Genomic DNA, 17,295 nt, shown 5'->3' with positions numbered 1-17,295 from the left:
GTCTTCATCGATCAAACAGAAGAACTGCTTCTTCAGAGATTGGTGGAATACCTGCATCATTTCAGGTTCTCTAGAACAGTGTATTTGCTTGGCAATAGTTCGCAAAAAGAAACAGAATTACAGGATCTTTTCGGTTTCTGTTGGCAAAACAGTATGATAAATGTTATGGCTGTTTATCGGGACTTTGAGAACACATCAACTTATTACAGCTATAGCAACTTTTCAAGTTTTATCATTGAAGAATTCATCTGGGACGGAACTCAACCAAAAGATGGATACTTTCCGGATCGGATGCGGGACTTGAAAGGAATAACTCTGCCAGTGTTGTTGGGAGGAGTCGAATCAGGAATGATAATTTCCAGAAATAGTCGAGGGGAGTATAAAATGTACGGCTACAGCGGTCATTATTTTCAAACTCTAGCTGAGAAACACAACGCATCTTTGGATATGACCACCGTTTACTCTTCACTGTCACAGATTGCTTTGTTTCAATTTGTTGCAAATGGAACTGCTGAAATTTCTGCTGCACCCAAGCATCGGACATGACCCATAGAAATGTACACATATCCCTATGAAACTATCGATTTGTGTACAATGCTTCCAATTGAAGGAACAATTCCAATTTCGGGTATTTTTATAAGAATTTTCAACATCGAGACTTTCGTAATCACCTGCTTGGGTCTTGTGATGTTATCAGGATTGCTCGAGTTGCATGCGTTAGTTTCAGGGAAAAGTACCTCCCTGATTAATTATGTCTTCAATGAAAATTGCCTGCGGATTTTGATTGGGCAGCCGTTCAAAGATATTCCCAGTGCTTCTGGAACTGTTCGACTTATATATACCTTAATTATTATATTCGCAATCCTGCTTGTAATTACATACAATGCATTTCTCCAAGCCAATCGAACTTCTCCACCAAGTGCGAAACGAATAGAATCCATGGATGATATTCTTTCATCGTCAAGTGGTTTAAAAATCTACGCTGTAAATAATGAGCTAGACGCCTATTTTTATATTTTTCCACAATTCAAAGCTAAGTACGAGAAGATTTTTGTAAGCAACGACTACGACACCTTTACTGAAACCCGAAATTCTTTTAATACATCATTTGCCTACACTGCTACCAGTAATAATTATGACATCTATCAAGCTCAACAACAATTTTTTAGTAGACCATTATTTCGCTGGGCTGAAAATATATGTTTTTTGAAAAATGTCGGCTACAGTTTTCCAATCAATGAAAATTCCATCTACCGAAATATTATGAATTCTTTAATTTTGGAAATACGTTCAGCGGGATTGTTAGAGTTCTGGAAGAAAAGGACATTCTTTGAACTAATTGAAGTTGGACGTGTTAAGTTGAGTGATTTGGGTCGAAAGAAGGACTTGCAACCTATAAAGGTGGAGGACTTGAAGTGGATTATGGTGGCAATGGGAGTTTCTTTTGTAATAGACATTTTTTGTTTTATTGGAGAGATTTGTGTTTTCAAATGGAAACAGAGATATCAATTCAAATAATTAAAGTGTTCGAACACGCATTTTTGATTGACTAAACTTATAGTAGTTCTTTTTGTATTCTAAACAAATATATTGGTAGTGTTTATAATGTTTCTTATGTAACAAGGAAATATAAATAACTAGAAAACGTAAAAATTTTGATTGTATTTATAATAAGAGAATTTTTTGTATATAAATGTGTTAAGTCCGTGAAATCATGTTTCGAAAAGAAGAAGAATTATTAAAAATAAAAAGAAAACCAATTTATTGTCATGTCTTAACTTAAGCATAATTTATAATTTCAAATAATGACTTAAGGTATAATGGTTTCATGGGCAAGTAGCAAGCTTTTGATTTGTCTTTTACGATACAATTTTTTTCCTGACACGATCTCCAAAGTGTGAATGAGAAAAAATCTTTTTAAGTGAGCCTTTTTCTCACTAGTTCTTTTTTTGTGCACAGAATTCTCTTCGAAGGCCAATTTCGATGACATCAAAAAATAAGTTAGTAGAGTTCCTTAGCTAATCAATAGGTAAATGTTGCAGTAGACATTTCTGTACAGGGAAATATTTAATTCCATTTCCCTTTTTAAACCTTTTCACTTATTCGGCTGCCGTAAATCAGTCCTCCTTTTCATCTTGATATATAATAAAAGACTATGTTTACTTCGAAATATACCATCTCAAAAACCGTTCATGGAAAAAGTTCGTTTTAATACAAATTAAGAATCAAAATTGACAACTCTTGCAGAACAAGCTTTAAAGTCAATGTAACCTTAAAAAAATAACACAAAATAATGAGATGATGGCAAAATGATATTTGGAAAATATCAATACAATTCTCCACTTAAAAAAATAAAGAAGATTTATTTCAAAATAAATTCTTTTGCATCATGCTTATAAGATCGTAAAATAAAAGAAAACCTTGTGCTGATTTCCATAAGACAACTCATCTTACTATTGTCCATAAATATTTGCACCAGATCGTCTGAGGTTCCAATACTCAAGTGCATATGGCGATCGCTACGCGACGACGCGATGATGTGATGTTAGATTCTTGTTGTCCTAACCAATTCTGTCATATGCTGCACGACCAGCTATGGTAATAGAATTTAATAAATCATATAAAAAATGATATCATTCTTCTAAACGAGCATAATATTTCGTCACAATTTGTTATTAATGGCGATTCATATTTATTGCAAGTTGTGTGCATTTTCTTTGGTGGAAAAAACTCTTGAGAACATTTGCAACATCATATCGGACGATAAGAGTTCTCAACATTTAGTGACTTTTGGGAAAATGAAAATTTATAAACTTGAGCGAAAAGTTTTGAGTAAAGTTTGACAAATCGACACAACAAAGTAAAACTTCAAGTCACGTTCGATATGATAGCATCTCCAACATTAAGCCTCTCAAAATAATCCAAACTTTCCTTCTTGCAAAAACCTTTAAAGTTCCAATGCCTGATGCGTTAAGGTCATCATAAACCTTCTCTGTAAATTATTTTTTTTTCGTTGAAAACTTTCAAACTACCAACAATCACAAAAATTACAGTGAAAGGACTATAAAAACATACAAAATACTAACAACCTCTGGCAATATTTCACACTTTAGTGCTGCAGCACCATCAGCGTACCTATGGTCTGGCGATGGTCCGTGGTGTCCACGCCTCGCCTCAACTTGCCTGCTCCTGCGACTAAACATCGTCCCACGCAACGTTCTTTATGTTATTGGTGCTAATTGTTCATACTTCAGCAATAATATCCATCAACTTGTGCTCATCTGTGCCTATAGATGCGGGATCTCTCGCGTGATAGTCAACAAATTGATGTAGATACCCTTTAAACACTTCGACCATTATTTTTGTTGTGCCACGACCGACCAACCGACAGAGAGCGAATCACCATGAAAAAAGGTCAAAAGTATGTGCCTTCCGATCATCATCATCATGATAATGATCACGCTAGCTCATCTTTGATCTGCGTGCGAAAATAAGTTCCTCAGGTCGGTAGATCCTAAGATTTGTGATAACTTTTACGAGACTTATTTGCTTCCAGAATTTGTGTTCTATCCTAGCAATGAAACACTTGCAGTTCCTTCATAAACGCAATGCCAACGGTTGGATTTGTCTTTAGTATAAGCGCAAGGTATTTTAATAAGTATAAAAAGGGCGCTTTAAAAAACAAATTCTGAGCTAATTTTTTGAGACAGAAGGACAGTTGATAAATTGTACAGTGGTATGTTAGAATGAATAGTTTAAAAAGCTTTAATTTAACTTGAAGAAACTTAAGTTGGCAACAGTATTTTAAGTGACGGCCATTTTGTCAGCTTTCAAGTAATTTTTTCAAAGTTTGATTTGGCATGTCAACAAGCGTAGACTCACACCTTAGAATCGCTTCCAAAATATGTAAATTTATTCTGAAAATCATGTTTTTTTTCATAAGCAAATTTTGTTTAACGATGATGCTCACTTTTGGTTGAATGAATACGTATCAATTAAGAAAATTGCCCTATTTTGAGTGATGATAATTGTCAAGTTTGTATTGCGACACAAATAAATCCACAAAAATTCATTGTTTGTGGCACTTTGTGCATAATTGAATAATTTAATTAAATTTATTAATTAAAAAAGAATAATTGGTCCATACTTCTTCAAAAATGATGCTGCCAGAATGTTCAAGTCAAAAGCGACCGTGATTCCTGACGTTCATCAGTTGAACAACTGAAATTTGAAGACGGCTGTGACCTCCAAGATCGTGTGGTTTAACGTCGGATATGTTAAATCTCGTATTTGCTTAGAAATTGTTCTCGGCATTTTAAAATAATAAGCCCAAACGTTGGTAGTACCCGTAGCGTGATGGTTAGGGGTTCAATCCCTGACTGTGCCACCTAACTTTTTTCATGAACTGAAAAATCCTCCAAGAGTAATTCTTGTCATGAAAAGTGCTTTCTCAAATTAGCCGTTCGGATTCGGATTAAAACTGTAGGTCCCCTTTATTCCTGACAACATTATACTCACACACAGGAATGGTTGAGAGTTGCAAGTCACTAGGCCTTGGTTTTTCATGGACTGTTGCGCCATCTGGATACTGGATCTTGAATCATGAAATGAAGAAAAGTTTCACAAACAAAATAGATGTTTGTTTTAAATTGGATGGGATAAAGTCCATATCCTATAAATAAATATGAACCATCATCAATAATGTTAAGCCACCATCACTTGCAAATAAATTGGAATCTTTTTCGATCAATGTCATGGGAATAAACCGATTTTTGTACTTAGCCTTCTCCTTCCCGTAGTTGTTAAAATTATTTAAATCATTCAAAAATTCAATAGAATAATCCATAATTTTCTCAAAAATATGAAAACATTTATTTTACACTTTATCTTGAAATGTCAAAATGACACTTACGAGTATGTAGATGTTTAACAGACATTATTCCTGCTTTAATACTTTTATGAACCAGTTTAACATTATTTCGCTTTTAGAACTAGTTTACTTTTTGTTTATAAATAAGCTTTTCATTATTAAATTTGTAAAGTCCGAATATTCTTACGCTTTAGATCATACAAGTTAATAAATAAGGCTTTACTGTACGTGTTGTAATTATTAATTATTTGTATTAATAGAAATTTTAATTATTGTTTTTATTCTTCTAATTTTGATAGTTTTTGTATGGAAGGCACATCACCTAAGACTAGGCAACTTATGTGCACAGTACATACGTAAAGGGCAACTTAATTGTTGGCAGTTTATCAAAGTTCTTTTTGGGACTTTGTTGCAAGCAATCTGAAAAACTTATTAAGTTTGGCATTGATTCCACAAGATTTGCAAGTTCCGGGGTTAAAATCGAGGCCCATTTCCAAATTATTGCATCCCTAACCTCTTGAACTTTGGTAAATTGGAACCTATTGGCATTAAAACTACTAGCTTGTATTCCCCAGAAATTTCGCACAGTATTTAAATCGGGAATTCGAGATGGTTAATTGAGAAATGTTATTTGTTTCTCCTCAAAACTGTCACTCATTCTTAGACAGATATGAATAGGGGCCTTATACTGCTGAAAAATTAAGCCAGTTCCACATAGCTTTTCAGCTCTCTCAACCATAATTTCATCTAACAACTCAGCATGACTTTCAAAATTCATCCTTCTAAGTACAAATGCAATTACCATTTGCAGAAAAAAATCGCCAAACCACTACGATGTCGCCGCCACTACAGTTGAGATTGATTCTTACTTTTGTTGAAGACGTTTGTCATGCCAATATGAATAAAATGCATCTGGACCATTCAAATTGATTAGTTAGTCATCGCTAAACAGAACTAGGAGACGTTCAGCGAAAAGGATCTTTTCTGACTTAAGGGCTGCATTTAAAGGTGGCTTCTTATGGATCTTTTTTTTGTACTCAAGGTTGAAGTTAGCTTTTAAAATGTGTCTCCGGTTAAAATAACCTAGTGAAGTTTGTTCTTAATTTAAAGCAAACAGCTTGTTTCTAATGGACTCACGCGATATCATTCGCACTTGACGTGCTGGTAACTTTTTACTTGTTACATATAGTTCTTATATGGCAAATTTTGCATTCGGGCAAGATTTCAAAGTCGAGATCTTAATCAAACATGCTATTACGATGATAGAAAATTCGAAAAAAAACCAAAGGTTTTTTGATTTATAAAACGGCATTTAAATTTTTGAAGAAAAACTTATTTTTCATGTAGAATTTTGAATCTTATATAAGTTGTAAATACCAACGATGGATAAAATGTTTGATTAACATTTTTTTTTAAAGTGTCTACAAGAAGTATTATCTTGGTACCTTTGTATACATGATTTTAAAATATTAATCTTTAAGAATAAGGTTGTTTCACACGTATTTTGCTTGCCTCCGCCTATATAAAAGAATAAATACTTAGTACAAGTTAAAGAAACAGGCCACTTTATACCTATTAAGTTATTACGTACAACCTCAAAACTACTGCTTACTTGTCAATTCATAACTAAAATCCAAAACGTAAAAGAGCCTGAATTTAAACAACACATGAATAGTAATTTCTTGTACCTATTGATATACTTGTTTTTTTTTTGTTTAACAAAAAAATAAACTGAACGTAATAACTCCATGTTTGCGCATGTAGAAAAGAAGGAATGTTATTGGATTGTTGTAAGTACCTTCAACCTACCAATAACATTCCTTCATTATCATTATAAACATGTCTTTATCTATCTATTTGCATAAAGCTGAGCACGCCAATGAACTATTCTCTATCCGTTTTATACACCTACCTAACGACCTTACAATTTAAACATACATGTTCTGTCTTTTTCTTATCTTCAGATAATTTATTTTCCATTCCTGTTCTTCTACTATGAAATTAAAATACAGCTATCCAAAGGAAAATGCCTTGAACGAATTAGTTGATACACAAACAATTGTTTTCGTTAAGTATGCTTACAAGTATTTTTCATTTCCGGGATGAGTTGTCCTAGGCTGATTTGTGTCTTGGGATGAATTGCGCCTTTGTATATACAAAGGAAATACCTGGAAACTAGCTTACCGACGAAAAATGGTGTGTATTCGATAAGTTCATTCAAATACACAAACCATTTCCCTTAACATAATATTTTCCCAGTATTTCATATTTTTATTATAATCAAAAGTTAAGTTTTTTCAACAAATTATAAATTAATATTCAATAAAATACAATTCGCATAGTCTACGCAAAATTTTCTTTATTTTGATACCTTATTTGTTAAAATTAGTTCCGTATGAGAGCCGAAAAGGGGAGACATGCTAACGAAATAATATTAGATACTTTTAGCTGAATATAAAATAATAATATAAAAATAGCAGTGGTTTTGACTTTATAATTAAAAAGTATTAAAAATTCAATGTTTTTTTATTTTTCGGTAAGTTTACTTTTAATTTTAATATTTAAAGTTTTAAGTATTTGTAATAAATAGTAGCTCAAAAATAAACAATGAGACGGTGAAGACCACCGAAGAAATTCGAAAATTATTAGAAAACTGCGTTTGGAGGGAAAAACCTACCAAATCATTCAAGACATCCAAGGCTGCTCAGCAGAAATGGTCAGTAGCGCCTTAAAATGGCTAAATAAACCGAAAACGCTAGGCCCAAAAAAGATGACTACTAAAAGAACTGACAGAAAACTTGCTCAGTTAGCAAAACAGAACCCTTCCATAGGCTCTAGGAAAATAAGAAATGGACTTTAACTGTCTGTTAACGCTGTCACAATACGAAGAAGTCTTTTATAAGCGAAGTTACCAGCCCGAAGTCAACGCAAGATACCATTATTTACGAAAAGGCATGTGACAAAGAGAATGGAGTTTGTTAAAGCGCATAGAGATTGGGCAAAAGAGGAATTTAGGAATGTTCTGTGGACCGATGAAAGCAAAGTTGTCCTTTTTGAGTCCAAGGGTCGTCGAGAATATATGAGAAGAGCCTAAAATGCAGCAGTAGATCCAGGGTACACTATAAAAACAGAAAAGCATGGTGGAGGAAAAATTATGATATGGGCTTGCTTAACATATTACGATGTCGAGCCTATTTATCCTATCGGGGGTATAAGGGATGCAACCGACTATGTGAAAATTCTCGAGGAGGTTATGTTACCCTATGCTGAAGAGGAAATTACGTTGGTTTGGGTATACCAACAAGACTATGACCCAAAGCATACGTCAAAATCATGGTTCGAGCAGAAGAAGTTATCCGTTATGAAGTGCCCGCTCAATCCCCCGACCTTAAACCCATCCAAAATTTGTGGGGGGATGTTAAGAACGCAGTTCATAAAGCAAAACCCAAGAATTCGAAAGAATTATGGGAAGCAGTGCTTGATCCGTGGAACGCAATACCAGTCGAGAGGTGTCAGGTTTTAGTAGACTCGATGCCACGTAGATATAAGGCAGTCATAAAAAACAATGGTTATGCAACAAAGTACTAATTGTAAGCTAACATAATTTGTATACTTTTATATAATTGATTACAGTTTTTCTTACTTCTTACGTAATAGACCCCCTACTTTGTCATGCACTGCTATTTTTATGAACAGCCATATATTTAAAAAACTGTGACAAAGCTAACGGTAAAAAATCGATTAAACTTATTTTCTGTTAATATGAATGAAATATTTTAGTTTGTTATTAGAAGTTTAATGAAATTTATTATAACGTTGATATTTAAGGCCTTTTTGTTTTATTTGGAGAGCACTGCTATTTTTATGATGATGATTCGTCCAGACTAAACTTCTATTCGATCACTAGACAACTGCATAACAAACATTTTTTTTTTAGAAAAATTGGAAAATGTATAAAAAAGTTATAAACCGGTATAACGATTTTCAAACAAAAAAATTGAAAAATGGAGTTTTTTTTTTGACAAATCAATGGCATTTATATCTTTGAAGACAAACTCATTTTACAAGTATATTTTTTAATTTATATAGGTAGGTACTTTTTAAACAGACTCTTTGAATGCAGGAGCAAGTTCGTACGACCCAGTTGTGCGTTTTATTTATTTTGCTCGTGTTTTGCTTTCCTAACCTTAACAAGTTATGAATAACTTTTTTTATTTTGCGATCAGTCCACAATTCACAATCTTTGAATGCAACGATTTGGACCTTCTTCTTAAAATTCTTCGGCATGATGAGATTTTGTAAAAGAAAAATCTGCTAAAACAATTTGACTGTGGGCAATCTTTTTGTTCGCCTCTAGACTAAATTCAGAAAATTGTAGGAAGTGACAACTTTTAATTAGACTGCATCGATATTGAGCAAATATAGTGACCTTAAATTTTTTGATTTTATTCAAATCACTTTGCATGAACCTTAACAATAATTTAGTAAACGTTTCAACACCTCGCTCGTGCATCAACGTAATTTCAATTGTTCCTCTAGGCGATTTATTAAGTTCCTACTCCCTCACTGGAAGCATATAATGACCATTAAGGTGACCTATGATCTGATCATACTACACATGTTGCCTTTAAGGTATTTTGCATCTTTGTCCGAGTTGACACCTAGCTAAGATGCGACCAGTTAATTGACACTACCGCCGCCGTCAAAACAAAAAAGAAAGAAAGAAAGAAAGAAAGTTTAAAAGTCATGTTTTGACAATGTTTTACAGCATACGCAGTACAAATTGTCAAAATTTGAACGTCAGTCAGTGAGGTTGGTGGTGGTGCTTGTAGTGGATAAAATGTTTGTACCACGCAGCAAATATTGAACCTGACACTTTGACCTATGATGCGTAGATTGCAGATGTCTTATAGCGTACTTCTAAGGGGCCGTTGAGACCGTTGATCCCTACAGTCAATGCAGCTGCCATCAGAGTATGATTATGATGAATGAGGAGATTTTTCCCCGTTGACTTTACCATTGTGATGATGAGTTGAAAGTCTTTTCCTTCTGTTGACCAATGTGGTTGGTCACTCATTGAGGTCTATTCTAAGTCATCGAAAATTGCGTTATTCGTAGATTTATCTATTCATCATCATCTGTCAAAATCTGAATGAAAGAGAATGCAAATATCCAGACACAAGGTGTAGGCGCAGACAGATGAAGATGATGGCATTTTATTAGGCAAAAAATTGAAGTGGTTAATCATTTTCTCGGATGTTCACCTTAATTCTCCGTCGACATTTCAATCCACCCATACTACAGAAAAATGTTGAGAGAAAGTAGAATATGACTTACAAAATAAGTAAAACTTGTTAATTAGACCATTATCACCTCCATTATCATCTCCCTTAAAACATTTGTACTCACACTTATTTGTTAACAATTATATTGGACAGAACAAGTCCATTCGATTCCATGTTATTATTTTCATTCTCCTTACAACAATCAATCCAAAAGCCATAAACACTTTCCCAAAGAATTCCAGCAATCTTCGATGTCTTCTTTAAGAATCAGTTTCGACAAACCTCCCCTATTTAACTTAATATTAGCCTTTGGCTAAAAAATAACCTTCTCAGCTCAGACTCGTTGATTTAAGAAATCAACTCTATATATACTGGTCTTATGCCATTATTATATGAAGAGTACCTTTAGGAATATATTGAGGCCAGAATCAAAGTGCGTAATTTAAACACGTCCAATGTTATAATTCGATGAAAAATCCTTAATAAAATCATTTTCCAATTCAGCTCCATTAAAAAAACATATTTACCCTTTTATAAAGTTATACTCGTATAATCGGTATAGAGGTAGGTAAGACACTAGATTATTATTTATGTACAAACTTTATGAGTTAAGTACCTGTTTTCATGCCGATGAGGAAGAAAAAAGTTATAATTTCATATATTAAACGATTATGGTTATGGTTTTTATAAGGGCATAACCAATTTTGGAAGAACAAACTTGGACCTCGTTTTGTTTTTGCAGCGAAAAAAGGGATACTTGTGTATATTTATTCAAGTCATCACATAATATTAAATTCCAATCTGGGAAGCAAGACTGATAATTTTTTTTTATTTTTTTTTTTGTAAGATAATGAAGAAGCTTCAATCAATCAAGGTAATGGTCTTACTTTTCTCTTTTGCATTTTAAGTAGTTTTGCCATTCGCAGTTTAGAAAAATTAGATATTTAAGAATTTCGTTTTCATTGATGTGTTGATTGCTTATAAAAAAATATATTCTCAACTCTTTGAAAAATTGGCCTTAGGATTTTTCGCCCAAAACGAGAACACCCAGATCTTAAAATGTCAAATGCCAAAAAGCCTAAAGTGAAAATCGGAGGGGTCCTACAGTTATAAGCCGAATCCGAAAGGCCAATTTGAAAAAAGCACTTTTTATGACAAGAATTACTCTTGGAGAATTTGTCAATTCCTCGCGATTGGCAGTACCCATTAAAAAAACTTTAGATGGCATAGACAGGGATCGAACCCAAGACCTCTCGCATGACAGTCCAACGCACTAATCATCATGCATGTCCCGGGCACTACCAATTTTTGCTTTGGGTTTTATAAAATAAGGGTTGGGCTTTGTGACATTGATTTTGGGCATAACGAAGATTGTGATGTTTCTTATGTCTATCATCCAACAACATGTAACCCAAATCATAAAATGAAATAAAGGTCAGAAAGGAAAACGACTTGAAAAATATCACTAAAAACATCACAAAGCCCAAATAAAATGTCGGATCTTCTAAACCAATTTTCAATGTCGTAACGCCCAAATTTACAACAAAAGTATGGTTTAAATGACGTTTAAATAGTAAAGTATGTATCGGGAGGCATGCTGCCACTACTTCGGCTGACTATGGGATTTAGGGTACGTGCGATGGTGGGTGCATGCAAAGTTTATCTGCATTCTTTAACCCATTTGTTACCAAAGAATTAAAAACAGAAAAATTTTATCTTTTGTTGACATAACTTTATTAAATATGGTTAAAACAATAAAAAAATATTTTTTTTTTTTTAAGTTTGAACAATGTTTTTAAGGCTGTACCCAAACAGGTACAATGGGAAGATATGGATTCAAATATTTAATTATCATGACATTTTTTGAAACATTCTCTTTCGATGCACAGAGCTATGGCGCATAAATCACAGGTCCATCTAACTCGCATATGGCATACTCTGCACCTAAGGGGCTTTTCAATTTTTTTTGGAAAATGGTGTTCTCCACTATAGGCCACGCTGGAGGCGAAAGAGCTTTTTGATGTTGTCGGTTGGCGAATTGTATACCTTCTAAGGTAATGCCTAGCAATATTTCTTTGGAAAGAAAGCAAAATCATCTTCGCAGTTAACTGTGACTTTATACAGTTTCCAAGCATTCACAAAAGTAGAACTCAGCATTGAAGCAAAAAGCGGCCACCACCATTTTTTGCCTCTGATTTTTATTTTATATGCATTGACCGATTGGTCATGCAAGTCAACGCCACCATTCCTTTATTTTAATTTGCAATAAGATTTGGTTGTTGAATATATACTTTTTTTTTCTCAGCCGATGACCACCGTTTGACAAAATTTATTGGCTGAATTGTGTCAAAATTTGTACCTATGGTGACAACGTTGTTATCATTCCACTTGACGAAAAGCACTTTATTATTGGCATCGTAAATATGTTCAAAGTGACCACGTTTTTCTTTTTTGAATTGTTTTTTTGGCTTCAATTGACATTTCCCTTGCTGTGCCAGTAGCTCTGAATCCCTTGGCTCTCAATAACCGCAAAAGCTCATGAGGGTATGGGATTGGGTAATAGCATGTGACTTATTTCTGCTTTCACATTTTTTGCACCACAATACGTGTCAAAGCTATACAGGTAGCCACAACTACTTGTAAGCACCCAATTTTTGAATCCAAAACGACAAGGCTTACCTCTTATAAACTGCTTCGACGAGTGGTGACCAAAATACCTTATCATGGCTTCATCAATTTATAGCTTTTCGTGCATAAAAGCCCACTGCTGGTATTTTTTGCTCAAAAGATTCATCAGCGGCCTAAGTTTTGCCACTTTATCTTGCGAATAGAATTGGGAATTATCCGCAAAATGAATATATTTTTTTATTTCAAAAAAACGATTTTGCGACATGTTGTTGGCTACTAATGCCGTTCTCGTATCTTCATCCAATTTCCAATACATAGATTCTCTTGGCATTGAGTGATAACCACTATAAAACAGAATACCAATAAAGATTTCGAGGTCTTCTTTGTTAAAATTGAAGTTGTGCTCATTATGTTGTGAAGCGTAAAGACGACTCTGATCCAAAATTAGTTCCATGACATCATTATCAAAAAGAGTTTCAAAAATTTCCACTGGAGATTTGTTTTCCAAAACAGCTTTCATATTTTTCGTCTTTAGCTCAAAAAAGTTGGAATAGTACATTGTCATGTCAACACAACTTTTGGACCATAGTGGGTGAGTTTGGGATTCCGTTCGTATGGAGGCCCTTATCTCAGACAATGGAACTTCGTCCTCACTTTCAAAATCGTCCGTGTCTATGTCTTCTTGGTCAGTGTTGAAATCTGCATCTGGGGGTATAATTGCAATGTCAAATACTGCATTGCCTTCATCTTCTTCGATTGCATTTAAGGCATTTGGAAGGTTTTCGAACCTTCTTCCATAAAATGCTGCTGTTGAAAATGCCTTGAAATCCATTCTAAACAAAAAAATATATGTACATATGTATATCACATTTTCCCATTGTACCCAAGCGAGTACAGCTGACTTTGCGATTACTTACCTATGGTAATAATAAATAAAAACCTTATAATTAACTTTTAATAGCTTATCCTGTATGTTCTTTACTTGATTGCAACAAATTCAAATCGAAAGTAATAAAACTTATATCTGTTTTTTGGCTCAATATACACCAACCACTGAAAATCGGGGAAAACCCTAATTGTACTTGATGTGGAGTACCGAAAAAATCTACAAATTGTGCGTTATTTAAATATTTTACAAGCCTACTTATTCAAAACATGTGAAGAAACAAGAAAAATCCAAATTATTTGAAAACAAAATTTAAGTTAGGCTGTAGTTCAACCGTAAACTTGTTCAATTTTCTGTACCCAAACAGGTACAGTGGGAGTATATGGGTTAAAGAATCTGGAAAGCAGCTTTGCATAAGCACAACCTCACATCTTCGCCAAATTCTATAGTGAGCTCAAGCAGATGATTGCAGGGGGCAGCATATCCCCATACATATTTCACTGTTTAATAACATGTGCAAGCACTTTTGCCCATGATAAAATAATGGGTGCTAGCACTGTGAGCATTTCGTTTTATTTTAGTTTAAAAAATTGCTTATTTCGGTATCTGAAAATGTAATAAGGCTTGACAAGTTTTTAGGTTTGAGCGATAAAATTTTAAATGTCGTGCCCTAAATAACCAACAAATTTATCAGAACGACTGATTTGTGGCATTTACTTCTTAAAAAGTTTTAGGGCGATATTACATTTTTAATATCTTAGTGATTTTTTACTGATAAAAATGACTAAACACTTCTTTTTATTGAGATTTCCAAAAAAGGCAAGTTTTAACTTTCAAAGGTTCGGTAATATTGGCCAAATCGTACAAAATCAAAACATTATTTAAACTGTTTTGGGTAATATTCCAATTTTTAACGATATTTTTGGGCAAATAGACCATACGGCGATAAAATTAAATATACATTTTCGTAATTTTGTGAAATCCCAACTTTCTTTCTGAAGTTGTTTTATTTGGTGATATTATTAGTGGTAAGAAGATTATTTAAATAAAAAAGTCTATTCATAGGTTTGTAATATATATTCGCACTGGCTGAACCTCCAAACATTGTTTTGCCATATAAATTTATTGTTTGAAATAATGTTTAGTTAAATGAAAAAGTTTTAAAGGCAATATTTATTAGGACAATATTTGGGATGATAAAATTATACTAATTTTGTATCACGTCATATTGAACAGGGCTATCCATTTTGCGGTCGAAAGCAAACGTAAATAAAACACATGGACAAAACATATTTTTTTTTTAATGATATTTCTTTTTTATTATAAATGACCACCACGCGAATTGTTGCAAGCATCGATTCTTTTGAGGTAATTTACGGCAACTTTTTGACACATTAGGCGGTATCTCAGTCATAACTTGACGAATGTTGATTTTTAAGTGCTAAAGAGTTAAAGGCTAATCTTCATTAACACGGTGTTTCGCGTAACCCGCACATATTCTGACATATTCCTTCAAGTCGTGTTCTTCAATAGCAGGCAAAACACACATCCCCGGACCTAAAAATGCATGTGACTTCCTCGTTTTGTGGGTGTTATGGCCTCTCTTCAATTACTTGACGATTGTCAGAAATCCAAATACGATAGTTTTGTTTATTAACATACCCACCGAGTGAGAAGTGTGCAACGTTGCTGACAAAAAAATTTTGTTCGATGAATCGTTGTCCACCGCCTGTTGGTCAAGCAGCCATTCGAGGTATCGTCGTATCGACGACATTGTGTTCAGTTGTTGTGTGAGCTGCACTTAATATGGATAAACGTGTAGATTCAAAAGCAAAATACGCCATAATGTGCTGAAGACAGTCCGAATTCCTGAGAATGCCGAGAAATCGGCACATTAGAGTCTTCGGCATCACTTTCACTTACATCAGCTATATTTTCAGTGGTACGAGCGAAACGATGATGCACAGGCCTTACAATATCTGTAACCAATCCAGTCTCTTCGAATATCTTCTTTTGACAATTGCTTGCGTAGTTGGACGATTATTTAAACCATAATCTCCTCTTAAAGCACGGTAAGTGGCTGTGGCAGAATCACCATTTTTGTAGAAGGTTTAACCAATTTGTATGACTTGTGCGAAAGTTTATCGATCTATTTTCGTAAATGTCAGAGTTTTAACTTTATACTTTTGACACTGCACAATGGATACTCGTGAGGTATTTGGAATCAACCAAAATGTTCCCTTTTCTTGAGATTTGGCCAACGAAAAAAGGTATCCTGAACGTACACATTCACATAAGGACATCTCGCTAAAAATCTTTGATTTGCATTGACCTTGAATCGTCGAGAAATTTCAAAATTCGGCAAATCGGACTAATTACAATAACTTTATATGGGAAGTAAAAAATCAATTTAAGTTTTCAGTCTTAATATTTTCATTTTGGAATTAATGTTTGGAACAAATTTTAGAAAAGATTGGGTCTATGAAAGGTTTAAGAGCATGTTGCACTGTTAAGTATTTAATCCTAAAATCTTTATTTCTTAACGGTTTTGAATGCAACTCTGGAAGAATTTGGTTTTGATAATATACTCGTAATATTATTATTGTCATGTAGAACTTCCAAAACAGAGGCTGGAATGGTTTTTGAAATTAAGCATATGTATTTTATATTTTAAGGGAAAAAATTTAAGAACGTTTAGGTTTCTGGTGGGAGAATGAGGTTTTGATTGGTTGATATGGTTTGACGTGCAACAAGTTTTAGATTTTCGATTTTTGAAAAAAGAGAGCCAAAATAATTTTTACAAAGTTCAAACGCATTAAAATGTTTACAATTTAAAGTTCAATCATCACCTTATACAGAAGTTTCCTGGTGGAGTTTTAATATCTGCAAAAGTGTTTTTCACATTTTATTAACGTCGTATTTTTCATTTTTGAAAAAAAATACCTAAGACAATATCTTTTTAGAATTTACATTTTAAAACTTAAATAATTTGGCTACTGACAATGATAAGAACACTTTCCCAAATCTGAAAAAAAATAAAAAAGTTCGAGTTTTAAAAAGCCAATTTTTAAAACAATCTAGAACAAAATTCAAAAAAAGTGGAGCTAGGTCAAAAACAGTTTTAAAAGTATTTTTGGATATTTTCAAAAACAATCTTTGAGGCAAAGCGGAATTAACCAGGAAGAACTTTCAAAAATAAAAATCTGGAACAACTTTCAAAAATAGGAAAAACAAAAAGGGGGCTAACTTCACACACTTTTTAATTATACACAAGCTTTCTCGAATTTCACAGTTTTATAACTCTGATATTTCTGAAACCGTCTTTCGATGACCAACTAAATTATCAAAAATCTTGAACCCGCTGTGCAATGTACTCCTTAAAAATAAATGCAAATATATTAAGTTTGATGAGACAAAAGATTTCTAATCTTATCTTTAACTGGGCTTGTTTTTTACGTATATCCGTTATAATTTTCTCTCTTTAAAGCCCTTGTATTTTTCAGTTTTTATTTACTTACTTAAGGTGGCGCTACCTCTCGTTTCGAGTTCCAAGTTGGGTGAGGTCACTTTACACTTGTGCGCGCCACCTGATCCGTGGTCTTCCTCTACTGAGCTGTCCTGTGAGT

This window comes from Eupeodes corollae, chromosome 1, assembly GCF_945859685.1.
Source record: "Eupeodes corollae chromosome 1, idEupCoro1.1, whole genome shotgun sequence".
Taxonomy (NCBI): Eukaryota; Metazoa; Arthropoda; class Insecta; order Diptera; family Syrphidae; genus Eupeodes; species Eupeodes corollae.
This window is presented reverse-complemented; position numbering follows the sequence as displayed.